Source organism: Chenopodium quinoa, unplaced genomic scaffold (genome assembly GCF_001683475.1).
Source record: "Chenopodium quinoa cultivar QQ74 unplaced genomic scaffold, ASM168347v1, whole genome shotgun sequence".
NCBI lineage: Eukaryota > Viridiplantae > Streptophyta > Magnoliopsida > Caryophyllales > Amaranthaceae > Chenopodium > Chenopodium quinoa.
This window is the reverse complement of record NW_018743858.1, coordinates 4,722,762-4,736,104: the sequence shown is the minus strand read 5'-3', so window position 1 is coordinate 4,736,104 and position 13,343 is coordinate 4,722,762. Positions and strand designations below refer to the sequence as shown.

The following is a 13,343-nucleotide window of genomic DNA, read 5'->3' as shown; positions in this document are numbered from 1 at the left end:
ACCGTCACATGATAATTGGTGGACCTAGGTCCGGTTTGGGCTTAGTTTAGTATTTTGGCCATAACTTATTCGTTTTAATTCGGATTTGGGCTTATAATATATCGTTGGAAAGATCTTTTCAAACCCTATCCAACTTACTAATAATTGGACTGGGTTATGGACTATAATAATCTAGTTTGGACGTTTTTATGAATTGGACACGAAATGAATGATTTTAGCGACACGAAAATGAATGATTTTGGGTTTAAAGGAAAGAAATGAATGATTTTGGATTAAAACATTTTAGGTAAGGTTAGGGATATAGTCATGACTTAAAGAAACTTCACGAGACTCTTTAACTCTTTACCGAACTCGTTAATCAAAGACGTGAAAGGTGCTCATCAGTGGGTTTGGTTTTTGGGGAAACACAATCAGGCGTCTACAGAAGCCCCCACTTTGACTGAGTTTGGAGAAATGTAAGTTTCAAAAACAAAAGTCGAAGTAAGTCGATAGGGACGGAGAATGATTCAGAACGTTATGCAATCCTAAACCATCCTTTTTAACGCCGATACCTGCAGAAAACATCAGTTCTACAAATAAAGGAGTTAAGGGGAAAGAAACGCGTATCTGGGTTTGCCGAGCACACGTCTCTAGGTGACATCAAATCAAAGTTTTTGTTTGACAACCTCCACATTCTCAAGGATTGTTGTCGAAGACCGCTACGCCTCGAGCCATCTTCTCAAATCAGGATTGACAACCTCCACATTCTCACGGAGCGCTTTCGAAGACCGCTACGCCTCGAGCTATCTTCTCAAATCATGAGTGACAACCTCCACACTCTTAGGGAGCGCTGTCGAAGACCTCTACGCCACGAGCCATCTTCTCAAATCAAGACTGACAACCTCCACATTCTTAGGGAGCGTTGTCGAAGACCACTATGCTTCGAGTCGTCTTCAAAATTTCTCGCCTTCACGCTTTGGAAGTGATAGTTTCTCACTCTTTGGAAAACCTATCGTAAAACCTTACTCCTCAACATTTTACCGAACTAAAATTGATTTCCGTAGAAATCTTCCATCTTAGGAAATTGTGATCGCAATCAACCACTACTACAATGTGCTCAATCAATTGTGTGATCATCATCAGGCCAATCATCAATCAAGTGTGGTCGTAATCAGGCCGACCCTTAATCAAATCAATAATTTGTTTATCAATCATTCATCATGAGAGTCAGAAAAAATGAATTGCTCATCACGAGGCTAAGAAAGATCAATTGCTCATCACGAGGCTCGAGTGGATAATCATAGGCCAACAATTCATCTTGTAGAACCCTCAAAAGACTGATGTGGTGACATCAGGATCCATCGTGCAGCGATAGGAGTATCGCGATGCGACAGGGATATCGTGCCGCGCTGGACTCGTTTCGGGTTTTCGAACCCCTTCTTCTTCTTCTTCTTCTTCTTCTTATTCTTCTTCTTCTTCTTCTTCTTCTTCTTCTTTCCTGTTCGCCATTTTCGCTGTTGTTCGTCGTTCGCTGCTCACTCAAATCATCCGTTCTCACTCGTTTCTCAACCAAATCAACTCAAATTTGCTTCAAATCTTTTCATTTTCAATCCTCTATACCGATCCATGTAAGTTTCCTTGAATTAACCTCAATTTTGGCTGGAATTCAAGCATGTTTGTGCGAAAATCCCAAAAATTTGAATTGAGTTTTTTTTGTTTGCTCAGTATTTGTTGAAATTCTTGTCATTAATTTGCTTGCATATGATTGTATGTCAGTTTGTGAGCAATTTGAGACTATAATTGCTTGATTTAGTGAAGAAATGAACAATTTTCCATTGTTGGACACTTTTAGTTCGTGAGTACAATGCGATTTGTTCTTTGTGATTTTTCTTGCTCCTATAATCTTGATTTGTTGCAATAATTATCATAGACTTGGAAGAAGTCTTTTTGGTATGCAAAATCATTGTTGTTGTGCGAAGTAAAATCGTGCTCTATTTTGCATTTTTGTACTCTGTTTTGACGAACATATAGTATCATGTGGATAGGCGAACTTAGATATTTTTAAACAATTAATTAAATGTCGTTATATCAAAATAGCATGCCTCCACGTCGTCATGGTTGTGGTTCGCGTTCACGCCCTACTCACCGAGAGGATTCCCCTATTCGAGAGGGGGAAGGCGATGAGGGTCGCGCTTCTACTGGCAGGGGGGTGAATTCTTTCTGTTTGGGACAAGCACACTTTTACTTTTAAGCCTGCTCACCATATTTCCTAGCGGGTCTTGTCGGGTTTCTCTAAGAAGGGTATGCATTGCCACGGCTCGGGTAACAAGATTATCTCGTCTCTGTATCTTCGCATCACTAAGAATGATGCGATTAGGGGTCTTTGGGAGTCATGTGGATTAACTTCCTTGTTTTGCACTGCTGAGGCTTTCTTGACTTTCCGGGAGAGCCGTTTCATCATTCGTGGTGTCTTGGAGTTTTTCTGGGATACTACAAACACTTTCAACTTTTTGTGGGGTGAGATGACTATCACCCCACTCGACTTCTCTACCATCAGCGGACTCGAGTTCCGCCCCATTCCCTTCCCTATGGACGATCCACTACTGCTGACGTCTCTAGAGACAGAGGCTCTTTTGGGTACTATTGTATATAGGGCCATTGCTGACGCGAGAGAGAAGAGCTCGAGCATGAGATCGGTTCGTACTCGGTTCCTGGCTCGCAGTTTTGATGACCACAGGACTACGCCGGAGCAGCGGGTTCGCATTTTCATTCTTATACTGTTGTCGGGGACTATCTCTCCTGACAGGGGAAGTCGTGCTTTATTGTGCTACCTGCACGCCTTGCGCGATCTTTCCCAAGTTAGCACCTTTGATTGGGCCGACATTGTCTATGGGGACGTTCTCTTGAGTCTACGACAGGGATGCCGTCAGCAGAGCAGCAAGTCAGAGGTCTCCGTCTGTGGTCTCTAGAAGGTTGTAAAGTTATATTCTTATCTTGTGATTTCAACTTAAATCTTGTTACTTACTAGTTCTCAGAATTCCTAGATTCTTCACAGGTCTGGCTCTAAGAGTATTTTCCTTCGCTAACTCCGAGGAGGCTTAGGAGTAGGGCACTCTCGATAGCCTCTAGCTGGGAAGACTGTGTTGCAGGTCCAGCCACTACTGTAGCTGCCGTAAGGGCTGCTATTCTTGAGGTAAGGATGTTTCTTACTTCTATTTTCCTCGGTTTATCACGAATTCTTACGTGTCTTTTTATTTCAGCGCCCTGAGGTACAATATCGCTCATTGCTTAAGTTTGGCAATTTTTAGTGAGCTTCTCAACTGACGGCTGAGAGGCGTATTGTTTGGGACACCTTTCACGTGGTGTGGTACCTGGGTGAGAGGGTAGCCCTTTAGCACTCTTTAGACGTGCCTCTAGTTCCTGAGGATCCTCCTAGCTTAATGATGAGTAAGGAGGCACTCCGGACATATGCCAGAGAGGGCGTCTTGGGTCTAGACTTTTGGGAGCACATCTACACCAACAGATCTTACGAGGAGGCGGTGCTCCCTAGATTGGCTCATCCACCTTACTGTGAGGAGGTGTGTTGTCCTTATCATCTTCCTTTGTCTTTTCTGTAGCCCCCAAGCGACGCTAATTATTAGATCATCTTATAGGAGGAGAGAGAGCCTGAGTTTTTCGAGCCCCCGTGCATGTCTATTCACTACCTAGGGTTTTATGGTTCTATTGAGGAGACGATCCCTCCAGCTCTCCAGGAGTGGTGGATGGTGGAGCGATCCATTCCTTGTTCCACGAGATTGGTAGGTATACATCTTTTCCTTAGTTTCATGCATATGTCATTTTGCTTCCTGGCCCTGTTTGATCTTGCAGTTCTCTCGAGAGACCGTGGTGCGACTGGCAGCTGTTGTTGACGCCTGTCGATATTTACTGGTGCGATGGAGCCATGGGATGTCCTAACCGATGTGCGGATGGTGTTCAGCCGGTATGTATCCTTATTTATGCACATTTGTTCTATCTATTTGCTTTAGACTGACTTGCATTTCTCTGTCTTTGTTTCAGTTGGGTCCTTGGTCACGCACTCGCTCGAGGCAGGGCGGCTCAAAGGGGGAAGGAGAGAGGCGTCGTTGTACTTATTTGGAGATCCCGTTCAGACAGGAGACTGCTAGCCAGGCAGAGGGCAGTGATGGTGATAGCTCGGGTTGTGAGTCCTCCTCGACCGAGGTTCTTCCACCAGGTTTTGGTCCCTCGGTGGTGCGATCACATGTTGTTCCTGATTCGTTCGAGGCTGGTCCATCATCTCAGCATGACATGCCTCCTCCTCAGTTCATTGGTGGGACATACGAGGTTGGGTCATCGTCGCAGCAACCTGCTCCTCCTTCCTTCGCTGGCGGGAGCTTCTATCAATACGGCTTCCAAGGAGGTCCAGCGTTCACACAGTGGAGCGGTCCTACGATCGTGATCCTCGTGACAGGTGTTGCCAGCTCCAGTCAGGAGGTGACTCCTCGGACTCGGGATTTTAACGAGTTCATGGGTCTTTTTTCTCGTTTTATCTTTTCGGTCTACTTGGACTTTGCTTGATGTTTGTATACTTTATTAACATTTATGTATATTCATTCAGAATTTTATGTGTATATCTATAGACTCTATTTATTTTTACACTTGCTTTATGTGCGTATGAGTGTATGATATGAGTGTGCCATGTGAGAGTGTGTGATTTTGTGACAAATTTTGCGAATTTTTTTTGTCATTTTTATTATCATTTTAGGGTATTCGACTTTCTCCCCAAAAGAAAAATGAAAAAAATGGAAATGAGGGAAACTAAGTGTGTAAATATTTAAGTTGAAATTCCTAGAAAAGAAATTCCAAATCATCAAAGGATTAAATCAAAGAGGTTGAATTGTCATAGGAAAAGGTGAATAGCTTTGGGATAATATGGGAAAGGTGAAAATAATTTAGATTGAAAATCAGATAATCAAATTTCGAGTTTTATTAGAAATCAGATCAAAGAGCAATTAGACGCGGCAGTTGCATCGCAGACACCAGGGATCATCGCGGCGCGATGGCATTATCACGGCGCGATGATCCTATCGCGGCGCGCTGGTTTTGAGAAATCGGATTTCGAATAATATTCAGCTTCTGCGTCGATATTGGTTATAAAAAGCCTCTAAATACATCATATTCAGCATAATTTGAGTCTTTAGCTTTCATATTCTTCTAACCTCTATATTCTAGCAATCATGGCTAAAAATTTTAGTGAGATTACTCGTGAGTGGTATCGATCTTTGACCAATAGTGAGCGAAAAGAGCTTGAATATTTCAATATGAATGGCCTATTAAGGATTTTAAGCGTTTTTATAATCTTAGGGAAGCCGATTTAAATTCTATAATTCATGGAAAGAAGTAGATCTAAGAAAATTTGCATCTTTTTTTTTTATAGACCTAAGTCTAGTTCTTTTCACATATATAGAAGAAGGGCCTTTCTACTTTGCATGTTTAGTCAACTTTTGCTTACTAATGGTAGTAACCATACGGGTCAAGCCATATTAGTATCAATTATGGAACAAGTTGACACCGGACGAAATCCTATGCCAGCAATTGTTGGAGAAACAATGATGAGTTTATACCTAGCAAATAAGTCGTTCGGGTCGAGTATGGGTCGGGTCATCTTGGGTCAGGTCAATTTCGGGTCAACATATATTTGGGTCGGGTCGGGTCATTTTCGGGTTTTGGGTTAACGGGTAACCGGGTCAGGTCGGGTATTGGGTTAACACTTTGGGTCGAGTCGTTTTGGGTCAGGTCTGTTCGGGTCGAGTCAATTTTCGAGTTCAAATTTCGGGTCAACTTCAGGTCGATACATTGGGTTAAATTCAAGTCTGTATATATGTTTATTCATTTTTTGATGAGAAACGCAATATATTTATTAGGCTACTTTTTTCATGGAATATAGTAATTGTTAGACTTTTATTGACCTTAGTTTTTTTTTTTTTTTTTGGTGTTTAGAGCTTTCAAGGGTGGATGATGAGAATGAATTCTAGGATCTCCTGAAACTAAGAGGGACGCTTTAACCAATTGAGTTATTCCTTACTCTCTTATTGACCTTGGTTTTAATACTCTTATTATCATTGTTTTTGTTGTAATAATTTCTTCGTATTATTCTTATAATAATCTATAATATAATCTATGTTTTTTAAGTGCTCCATTAATTTTAACTGGACATACATGTATGCAGCCATGCAGGCATGCTTGTGCAGAAAATTGATCAATATAGACTTCATATTATAATTATCAGTAATTTAAATTATAGAATTTTACCAATTGAATATTATTAAAATATTTATTGTGGTGATTTCAACAAATACACACAATGACACAAGAATGACAAGATTATATATTTTCTAATAAAGAGTAGTAGTATGGATGGATGCGAAGCATACTTACTTGCGTTGTGAACTTTTTTTAACCGATTCGATCAAATATATGTTATAACATGCTTCATTTGAAATTAATTTACTACAAAATTTCAAATTAGGAGGTCAAACCAGCCAACTTATACTCAATTTTATTTTTGTGATCGATTCAATAAAAAATAGGCTATAACATGCTTCATTTGATATAAAATTTATTGTTAATTAGGAATTCAAACAACTTAAACTATAAAAGTGATCAAGTACTTAAACAAAAGGGTGGAAAACGACACAAAATTTTATTATAAAGTCAATTAACAACATTATTGTAAACCTATCCGATTCTAATCAATTTTTTTCAAATGAAACTCATAACAAGGTTTTTCCATTTTAAGGTAATTTGATCTCAAATTCAAACTTGCTAATATTAGAGTAAACCTTTTCCAGGCTACTTAATAGCTCATTCTCCGGTCTAAATTACTTTATGGGATGTCTCATCACTGTTAGTCTGTTATGAACTAATAAACTATGAAGTATTGCAGTTATGCAACTATGCTTGTATCTATCTACTCAATTATATCATTTAAATTTTACAACAGTTGAAAGATTACCATAGAACAACTAAACTAATGTAATAAATAAATATTACTTTTTGAATATAAGATCATTATCATGCATTATATATTTATGTTTATATTTATAGAAAAAAAAAATAATCAGTTATAAACTTATAATGACTGAGTGTTGGGTAATTGACTAATTAGTGCATAGTTGGCCAGTTGCACACAATAAGATAGTATTAATTAAGTGAAATATTCTCATATTCAGATGTAAGATTACGAACACACTTATTAATCAATTAAAAAATTTCAAAAATTCAATTTTAACAAAGTTACAACTTAAAAGTGAAAATTTAAAAGGGAAACAAAAATAAAACATTTAACTTAGTCAAAATTTGTGGGAAACTCTTCCGCCCCAAATGGCTAAAACTCCAAAAGTATAGCGGGAATACTCCCTCCAAATTTCCACGAGCAAAGTGACTACATTCTAAAAGACAAAAAACAAAAGTCAAAGTAAAACAATAAGAAGAAAAAAAATCTACAGCCCTAGAATCTTTGTCAGCCGTTTTCAATTTTTCATTCTATCCATTACTCCATTGAGTCTAGTCTCTCTCTTTTGTCTTCACTCTTCTCTAATCTCTACACACTTCATCTCATTTTCCATTCAAGCGTTTTTTTACTCAAGTGGCCTAGAAGATTTCATATTCTCAGAATCTCAGGTAATTTACTTCTATTTCATAGATCTGATATTTGTTGTCTGTCGAAAATTAGTTTTATTTAAAAAAAAAAAAAAAAAAAAAAATCAATTGGGGGTTTCTATGGGATAAATCTTAATGCATTAGATAAATCCTGACAGTATTTCTCTCTTACTCTAACTTAATTGATTTTGATAAGAATGAATCATATCAATTTGTATTGCATTTTGTTTATTATATTTTAATCTGTGCTTTATTTTTTTTGGGGTTAACTTAATTTTGTGGTAGAACTGTTTTAGAGTGATTAATGAGTTAGAAATTGATGTTATGATTGATGGGGTTTTGAGCTTATTTCAATCGTCCATTATGTGGTTTTGTATGCAAATGGAAGAATCGATTCGATTGATTATAGGTTTTGGCTTATAAGTTTTGTAAAATTGAAGACTTTTATAACCTGTTATGGTATGTTGTTATTCAAGCTACCTGACATGGTACATGCCTTGGCATGTAGACTATAGTGTGTCAATTGGTTTTCGACTATTCTTATGGTGTGGCATTTATTTTCTGTCATACTATGCCCACTAGTTATTTCTATGGATTAGCCCAGAAGGTAGAAGAAAGATTATTCATTCCATTCTACTTTCCTGCTGACTTACCTCCTCCTAGAGCATCATTTCTCTTTTGTATGATATGCTTTGTATGGGCTATTTTAGTTACATGGTGTTAACTGTTAAGGTGACCACTTTTCGAATTTTCATTCTTTGATTATCTGCTTAGTTCAAGCAAGCTGCATTCTAACAAATAATTAAATATCTTTTAAAAGTGTGCTGACATGGCCTTAATTTGAATGTATAGAAAAATACAAGGTCATTTCGCTTTTTGATTGGTTTAGATGTTATTATTTTTGTCTCCACTACAACATTTCAAATCCTGTATGGATATTAGTTTCAGAATTATGATTCAAATCTGTAAACATTATTGGATAAGAGACGCTACACCTTATCTTAATCTTACAATAACTAATGATATTATTCTTGCTTTTTTTTTTTCCAGCAATGGATCATATTAGTTATGACGAGTCTGTTATTTCACCAGAGGGAACAGAGGATGAGTATACACTAGAGGAAGAAGCCAATGTTCTTACACAAAGGAAGAAGCCAGTGATCCTGAACTCACAGTTGAAAACTATAATGTGAGCACTATGGAATCTGGAATTCCTCACGTTTGACAAGACGGAATCTAGTGATAAGAAATAGATGTCAATTTGCAAACATTGTCAGAAAGCATCCTTCATAACCGACCCCATTATGGAACCCAAAATATGAAAAGACATCTTAGAAAATGCAGTGCATATGAGAAATATATGAAAAACCAAGGAGGAAATGGTTCAAACAAAGGTAAAATCTTTAACCAAATTGTGTACAGAAATCTGGTAGCTAAAGCCATAATAAAACATGGGTATGTTTTTACTTGGGTTGAACATGATGGTAATAGAGAAATTCATGCATATTTAAGTGATGATGTAAAATTCATTTGTATGAACACTACTAAAGCTGATTGTTTAAAAATGCATAAAACTTTGAAGGCTCGATTAAAGGAAACTCTTAGTAAAGTCTCTAGTCGTATCTCATTAACATGTGACATGTGGACATCTTGTCAAACTGAGGTATATTTGTGATTGACAGCTCACTATGTGGATGATAATTGGAAATTAATTAGTACAGTGCTTAACTTCAGCCGTATTGATTAACCACACACTAGAAAGACCATGTATGCTGCAGTGTTGTCCATGCTTCAATATTGGGGTATTGATGATAAGATTTTTTGCTTCACTTTAGACAATGCCTCTAGTAATGATAGAATGCAAGATTATTTGAAGGAAACTCTACTTGCACAAGATGGTTTGTTATATAATGGTGAGTTATTTCATGTACAATGTGCTGCACATGTATTAAATCTCATTGTTAAAGATGGACTTAAGGTCATTGAACATATAGTTGAGAAAGTAAGACATTGTGTGAAGAAGGTAAAATATTCTGAAACAAGAAAAAAGACTTTTCAATCTTGTGTAAGTCTAGCTAAGATAAAAGAAACAAAATCATTATGGCTTGATGTTCCTACGAGGTGGAACTCTACGTACATGATGCTTGATAGGGCTATTTTATATCGTGAGGCTTTTAGGGAGATGTCTGAAGTTCAAAAATGGTGTCCTTACCTCTAAACAGTGGGATGTTCTTGAGAAGATTCGAGATGTTTTAGAACCCTTCCATGAGATAACTGAGATATTTTCGGGAATTGAGTATCCTACCTCAAATCTTTATTTTGGGAATGTTTGGAAGATTTTTCATGCTTTTGATAGAGTTGGAGCACGATGATGATGACGTTTTGAGGATAATGGCTATAGAAATGAAGAGCAAGTTTGATAAGTATTGGTTTAACTCGGAATAAGATGACTATGGCATGTTATTTGCATTTGCTATGATTCTTGATCCTCGTTGTAAAATATCTGTGCTAAAGTTTTGTTACCAAAACATATTTGGAGATGTAGAGGCTACCTTGAGAGTTAGTGATCTCCATCTTAAGTTGGAGAAATTTTATAAGCTATATGCCCATATTGGAACATCATCGACATTGAACAACACTGATATGGCATATTTCTCACAGTCCGAAGCCTCCATAAGCAGCACTTCAACTAGAAACCGCAAGCAAAAATACGACTATTTTGCGATGATTTTTCTTCTGTTATTTCAATCCTTTTGATTATCCTTCATTCTAATCTATTGATTAGACTATTTTCTACATATTTGTCTTTTGTTTTCTTGTGTTTAGTTTATTTTTTCTGTCAATTACTGGTTTTTTAAAGATTTTCTGTACATTTGTATTGCACAATTGTCAGAATAAATTGATGTGTTTGTGTGTAACTGACTGTCCCTTGAGAAGAATTTTATTTCTTTGTTGCTGAACTATGAAAAGGCTGCTTTAGATGCATCTTTAAATGACCTTTCCTAGTATAATCTGTCTGGCTTCTCACATTCTGGTTCCGTCTTCTTCTCAGTTTCTTCATTAAGTTGTATATTGTAGTTTTGTAGATAGAGAGGCATTAACTAATTACATATACATAGTCTGACATCTGAATGAATATATAAGATGGTTCATAGTCTAACATCTGAATGAATATATAAGATGGGTCATAGTCTAACATCTGAATGAATATATAAGATAGTTCATAGTTTGACTCGTGTTGAATTAAGAAATACGATAATAAAGAGGCCTAATTTCTTTTGGTGAGAGGTCAATATTAGATGTTACCTTGAGGACCCTAAACTAGATCGAAAAGCGGAGCTTGACATATTAGCTTTTTGGAAAGAAAGTGAACATCGATATAAAGGCCTTTCTCATTTGGCTAGAGATATTTTGGCCGTGCCCCTAACAACCATTGCTTCGGAATCAACTTTCAGCATTGGGAGTCGAGTGTTGAATAAATGGAAAAGTTCATCGATTCCTGAAAATGTGGAGGCTTTAATAACAACTCGTAGTTGGATGTACTCTTTTGAAAGTAAGTATTTTATTATATTTTTTAAATATGTATATTCATGTTCCTAAATTTTTTAAATTTGTATATTCTTGTTTCTTTATTTTTGCACTTATAGTGTATTTGCTTATACTATTGTATTTATATTCATGTAGCAAATGAGGCTGATGGATTTTTTGGCTCTTATGTGGATTGGGCGACGGCTCCAACAATTTGATGTCAACAATTTTAAGAGTGGAATATTGGAGTATAATTTTTTAGAATATTAGATTGGTTGCTATTTTGCCTATCAGACCTTGTAATTTCATTTGGTATTGAACATTATGTTACGTATGTGTTATTATTGTATTATTTTTTTTCCCGGACTTATGAGATTGTGACTTTTACTTCAAGCTTTAGTAAATTTTTTCTTAATCTTATGGACAAACACCGTAGAATAGTCGTTAATTTTCAATCATTTTACGAATTTTTAATACTTATAACTCAATAGAGAAAAGGTCGAAGAAATCGAGAAAAGTAATACTAAAAATATGTAGGGTTTTTCTAATTATGCCCCCGTGATTGTTGAGTTTCTAAAGTGTACCCATGCTTTTTTAAAATTACAAGATGTGCCCTTCAACTTAAAGTGTTTATTCAATCGTACCCTCTGATGTTAACCCAACGTTAATAATTGTGTTAACTATTAATTACCCCTACTTTGGAAAGAAATTTCATGCCCAAATTGGGTTAGACTTATATAAGGGGATTAACATTAAGTATTATTTCCACATTTGCTCATCTACTTTTTCTTCATTCTTCAAAAATCAACCATTGATATGTTAAGCTCTCGGTGTACTTCTTTTCTTTTTTTCTCATCCGATTATTATTACTTTCTATTTTTTGTTACAATTATTAACGTCAGAGGGTACGATTGAATAAACAACTTAACTTGGAGGGCACAACTTATAATTTTGAAAAAGTATGGGCACACATTAGAAACTCAACAACCACAAGGGCATAGCTTAGAAAAACCAAAATATGTAAATTACTTGCACTGTTACACATTACAAATTAATAATAAAAAATTAAGTCAGTTTGATTGCGGTTATTTTTTATTTCGGTTTGCTCGGGTTAAGTCTTTGGCTTAAATTGATTCTGGTCATTTTAGATATAAGGTAATTTTAGTTCGGGCCACTTTGGGTTTCGGGTCTTTTTGGGTCAATTAATTCAATTTAAATTAAGGTCGCGTCACTTCGGGTATTGGGTCAATTTCGGGTAGGGTCACTTCGGGTATCAGGTCAATTTCGGGTCTGGTCACTTCGGGTATCGGGTCAACTTCGGGTCAGGTCATTTTAGGTCGGGTCATTTCGCGTTGGGTCGTTTCGAGTTTCGGGTCAAGGTCAGGTATGGATCGGGTTGGGTTGATTTCGAGTTTCGGGTCAATTTCGGTCACTGTTTTCGGGTCAATTTCGGGTCATGGGTCGGTTCATTCGGGTCAGGTCATCGGGTTTGGGTTAGTATTGCCAGGTCTAGATGAGTTTAGATGAATTGAAAATGGATCCCAAAGCACCATTTCGAGGAACTCCTATATTATTACAGTTATAAAATCAATACTTTTAATTACAGAAATCAAAAATATTTAATTTCGTAATGTAATAATAATTTAATATCTATGCTTGCAGATTTGGATAATGGAGCGACTGGGATTGATTAATCCTCCTGATGATGTTGAAAAGTACACTCCAAATTATCTTGTGAGAAGGAAGAAACGTTTTTCCATAAAGATTGGCTATCAGGAGTGGGGAAAATATTCGAAACTCGCGATTTCTCTATCAAGTGGGTTGTTCCATGGTGGAAGATTTAGAAGATGAATGGAGTCAATACTCAACCTTTTTGTCGCATCCCAAGCTTATCAAAGTTGACTTTTTATTTCCCTTCTAGAATGATGAGACAGTATGGACTTGCACAAACTATCCCCTCTGGTGACGATCGTCGTCCTCTTGATTATTTTGTATCAAAGAATGTTAAGAGGTTCGATGATTATTGGTATGCGAGACCATTAGAACGATTGTATCTGATAGAGCTCCTCCTCCATTGTCTCGGGAATACAAGCAATGGTTACTTGCTCGAATTCAAAAGGACAAGAACAAAGCTTGAAAAACAAACTCTAAGGGTGCATAGAAGAGTAACATAAAAG

The 13,343-nt window shown here is 36.8% G+C and overlaps 1 long non-coding RNA gene across 1 annotated transcript; it reads left to right on the top strand.

Annotated features, from left to right (window-relative positions):
• Positions 1-7,032: 7,032 nt before the first annotated feature.
• LOC110686438 lies at positions 7,033-11,581 on the top strand. Its single transcript, XR_002504194.1, has 3 exons — positions 7,033-7,659; positions 8,689-11,191; positions 11,323-11,581. It is a non-coding gene; the product is annotated as an uncharacterized LOC110686438 (long non-coding RNA).
• Positions 11,582-13,343: the final 1,762 nt, after the last annotated feature.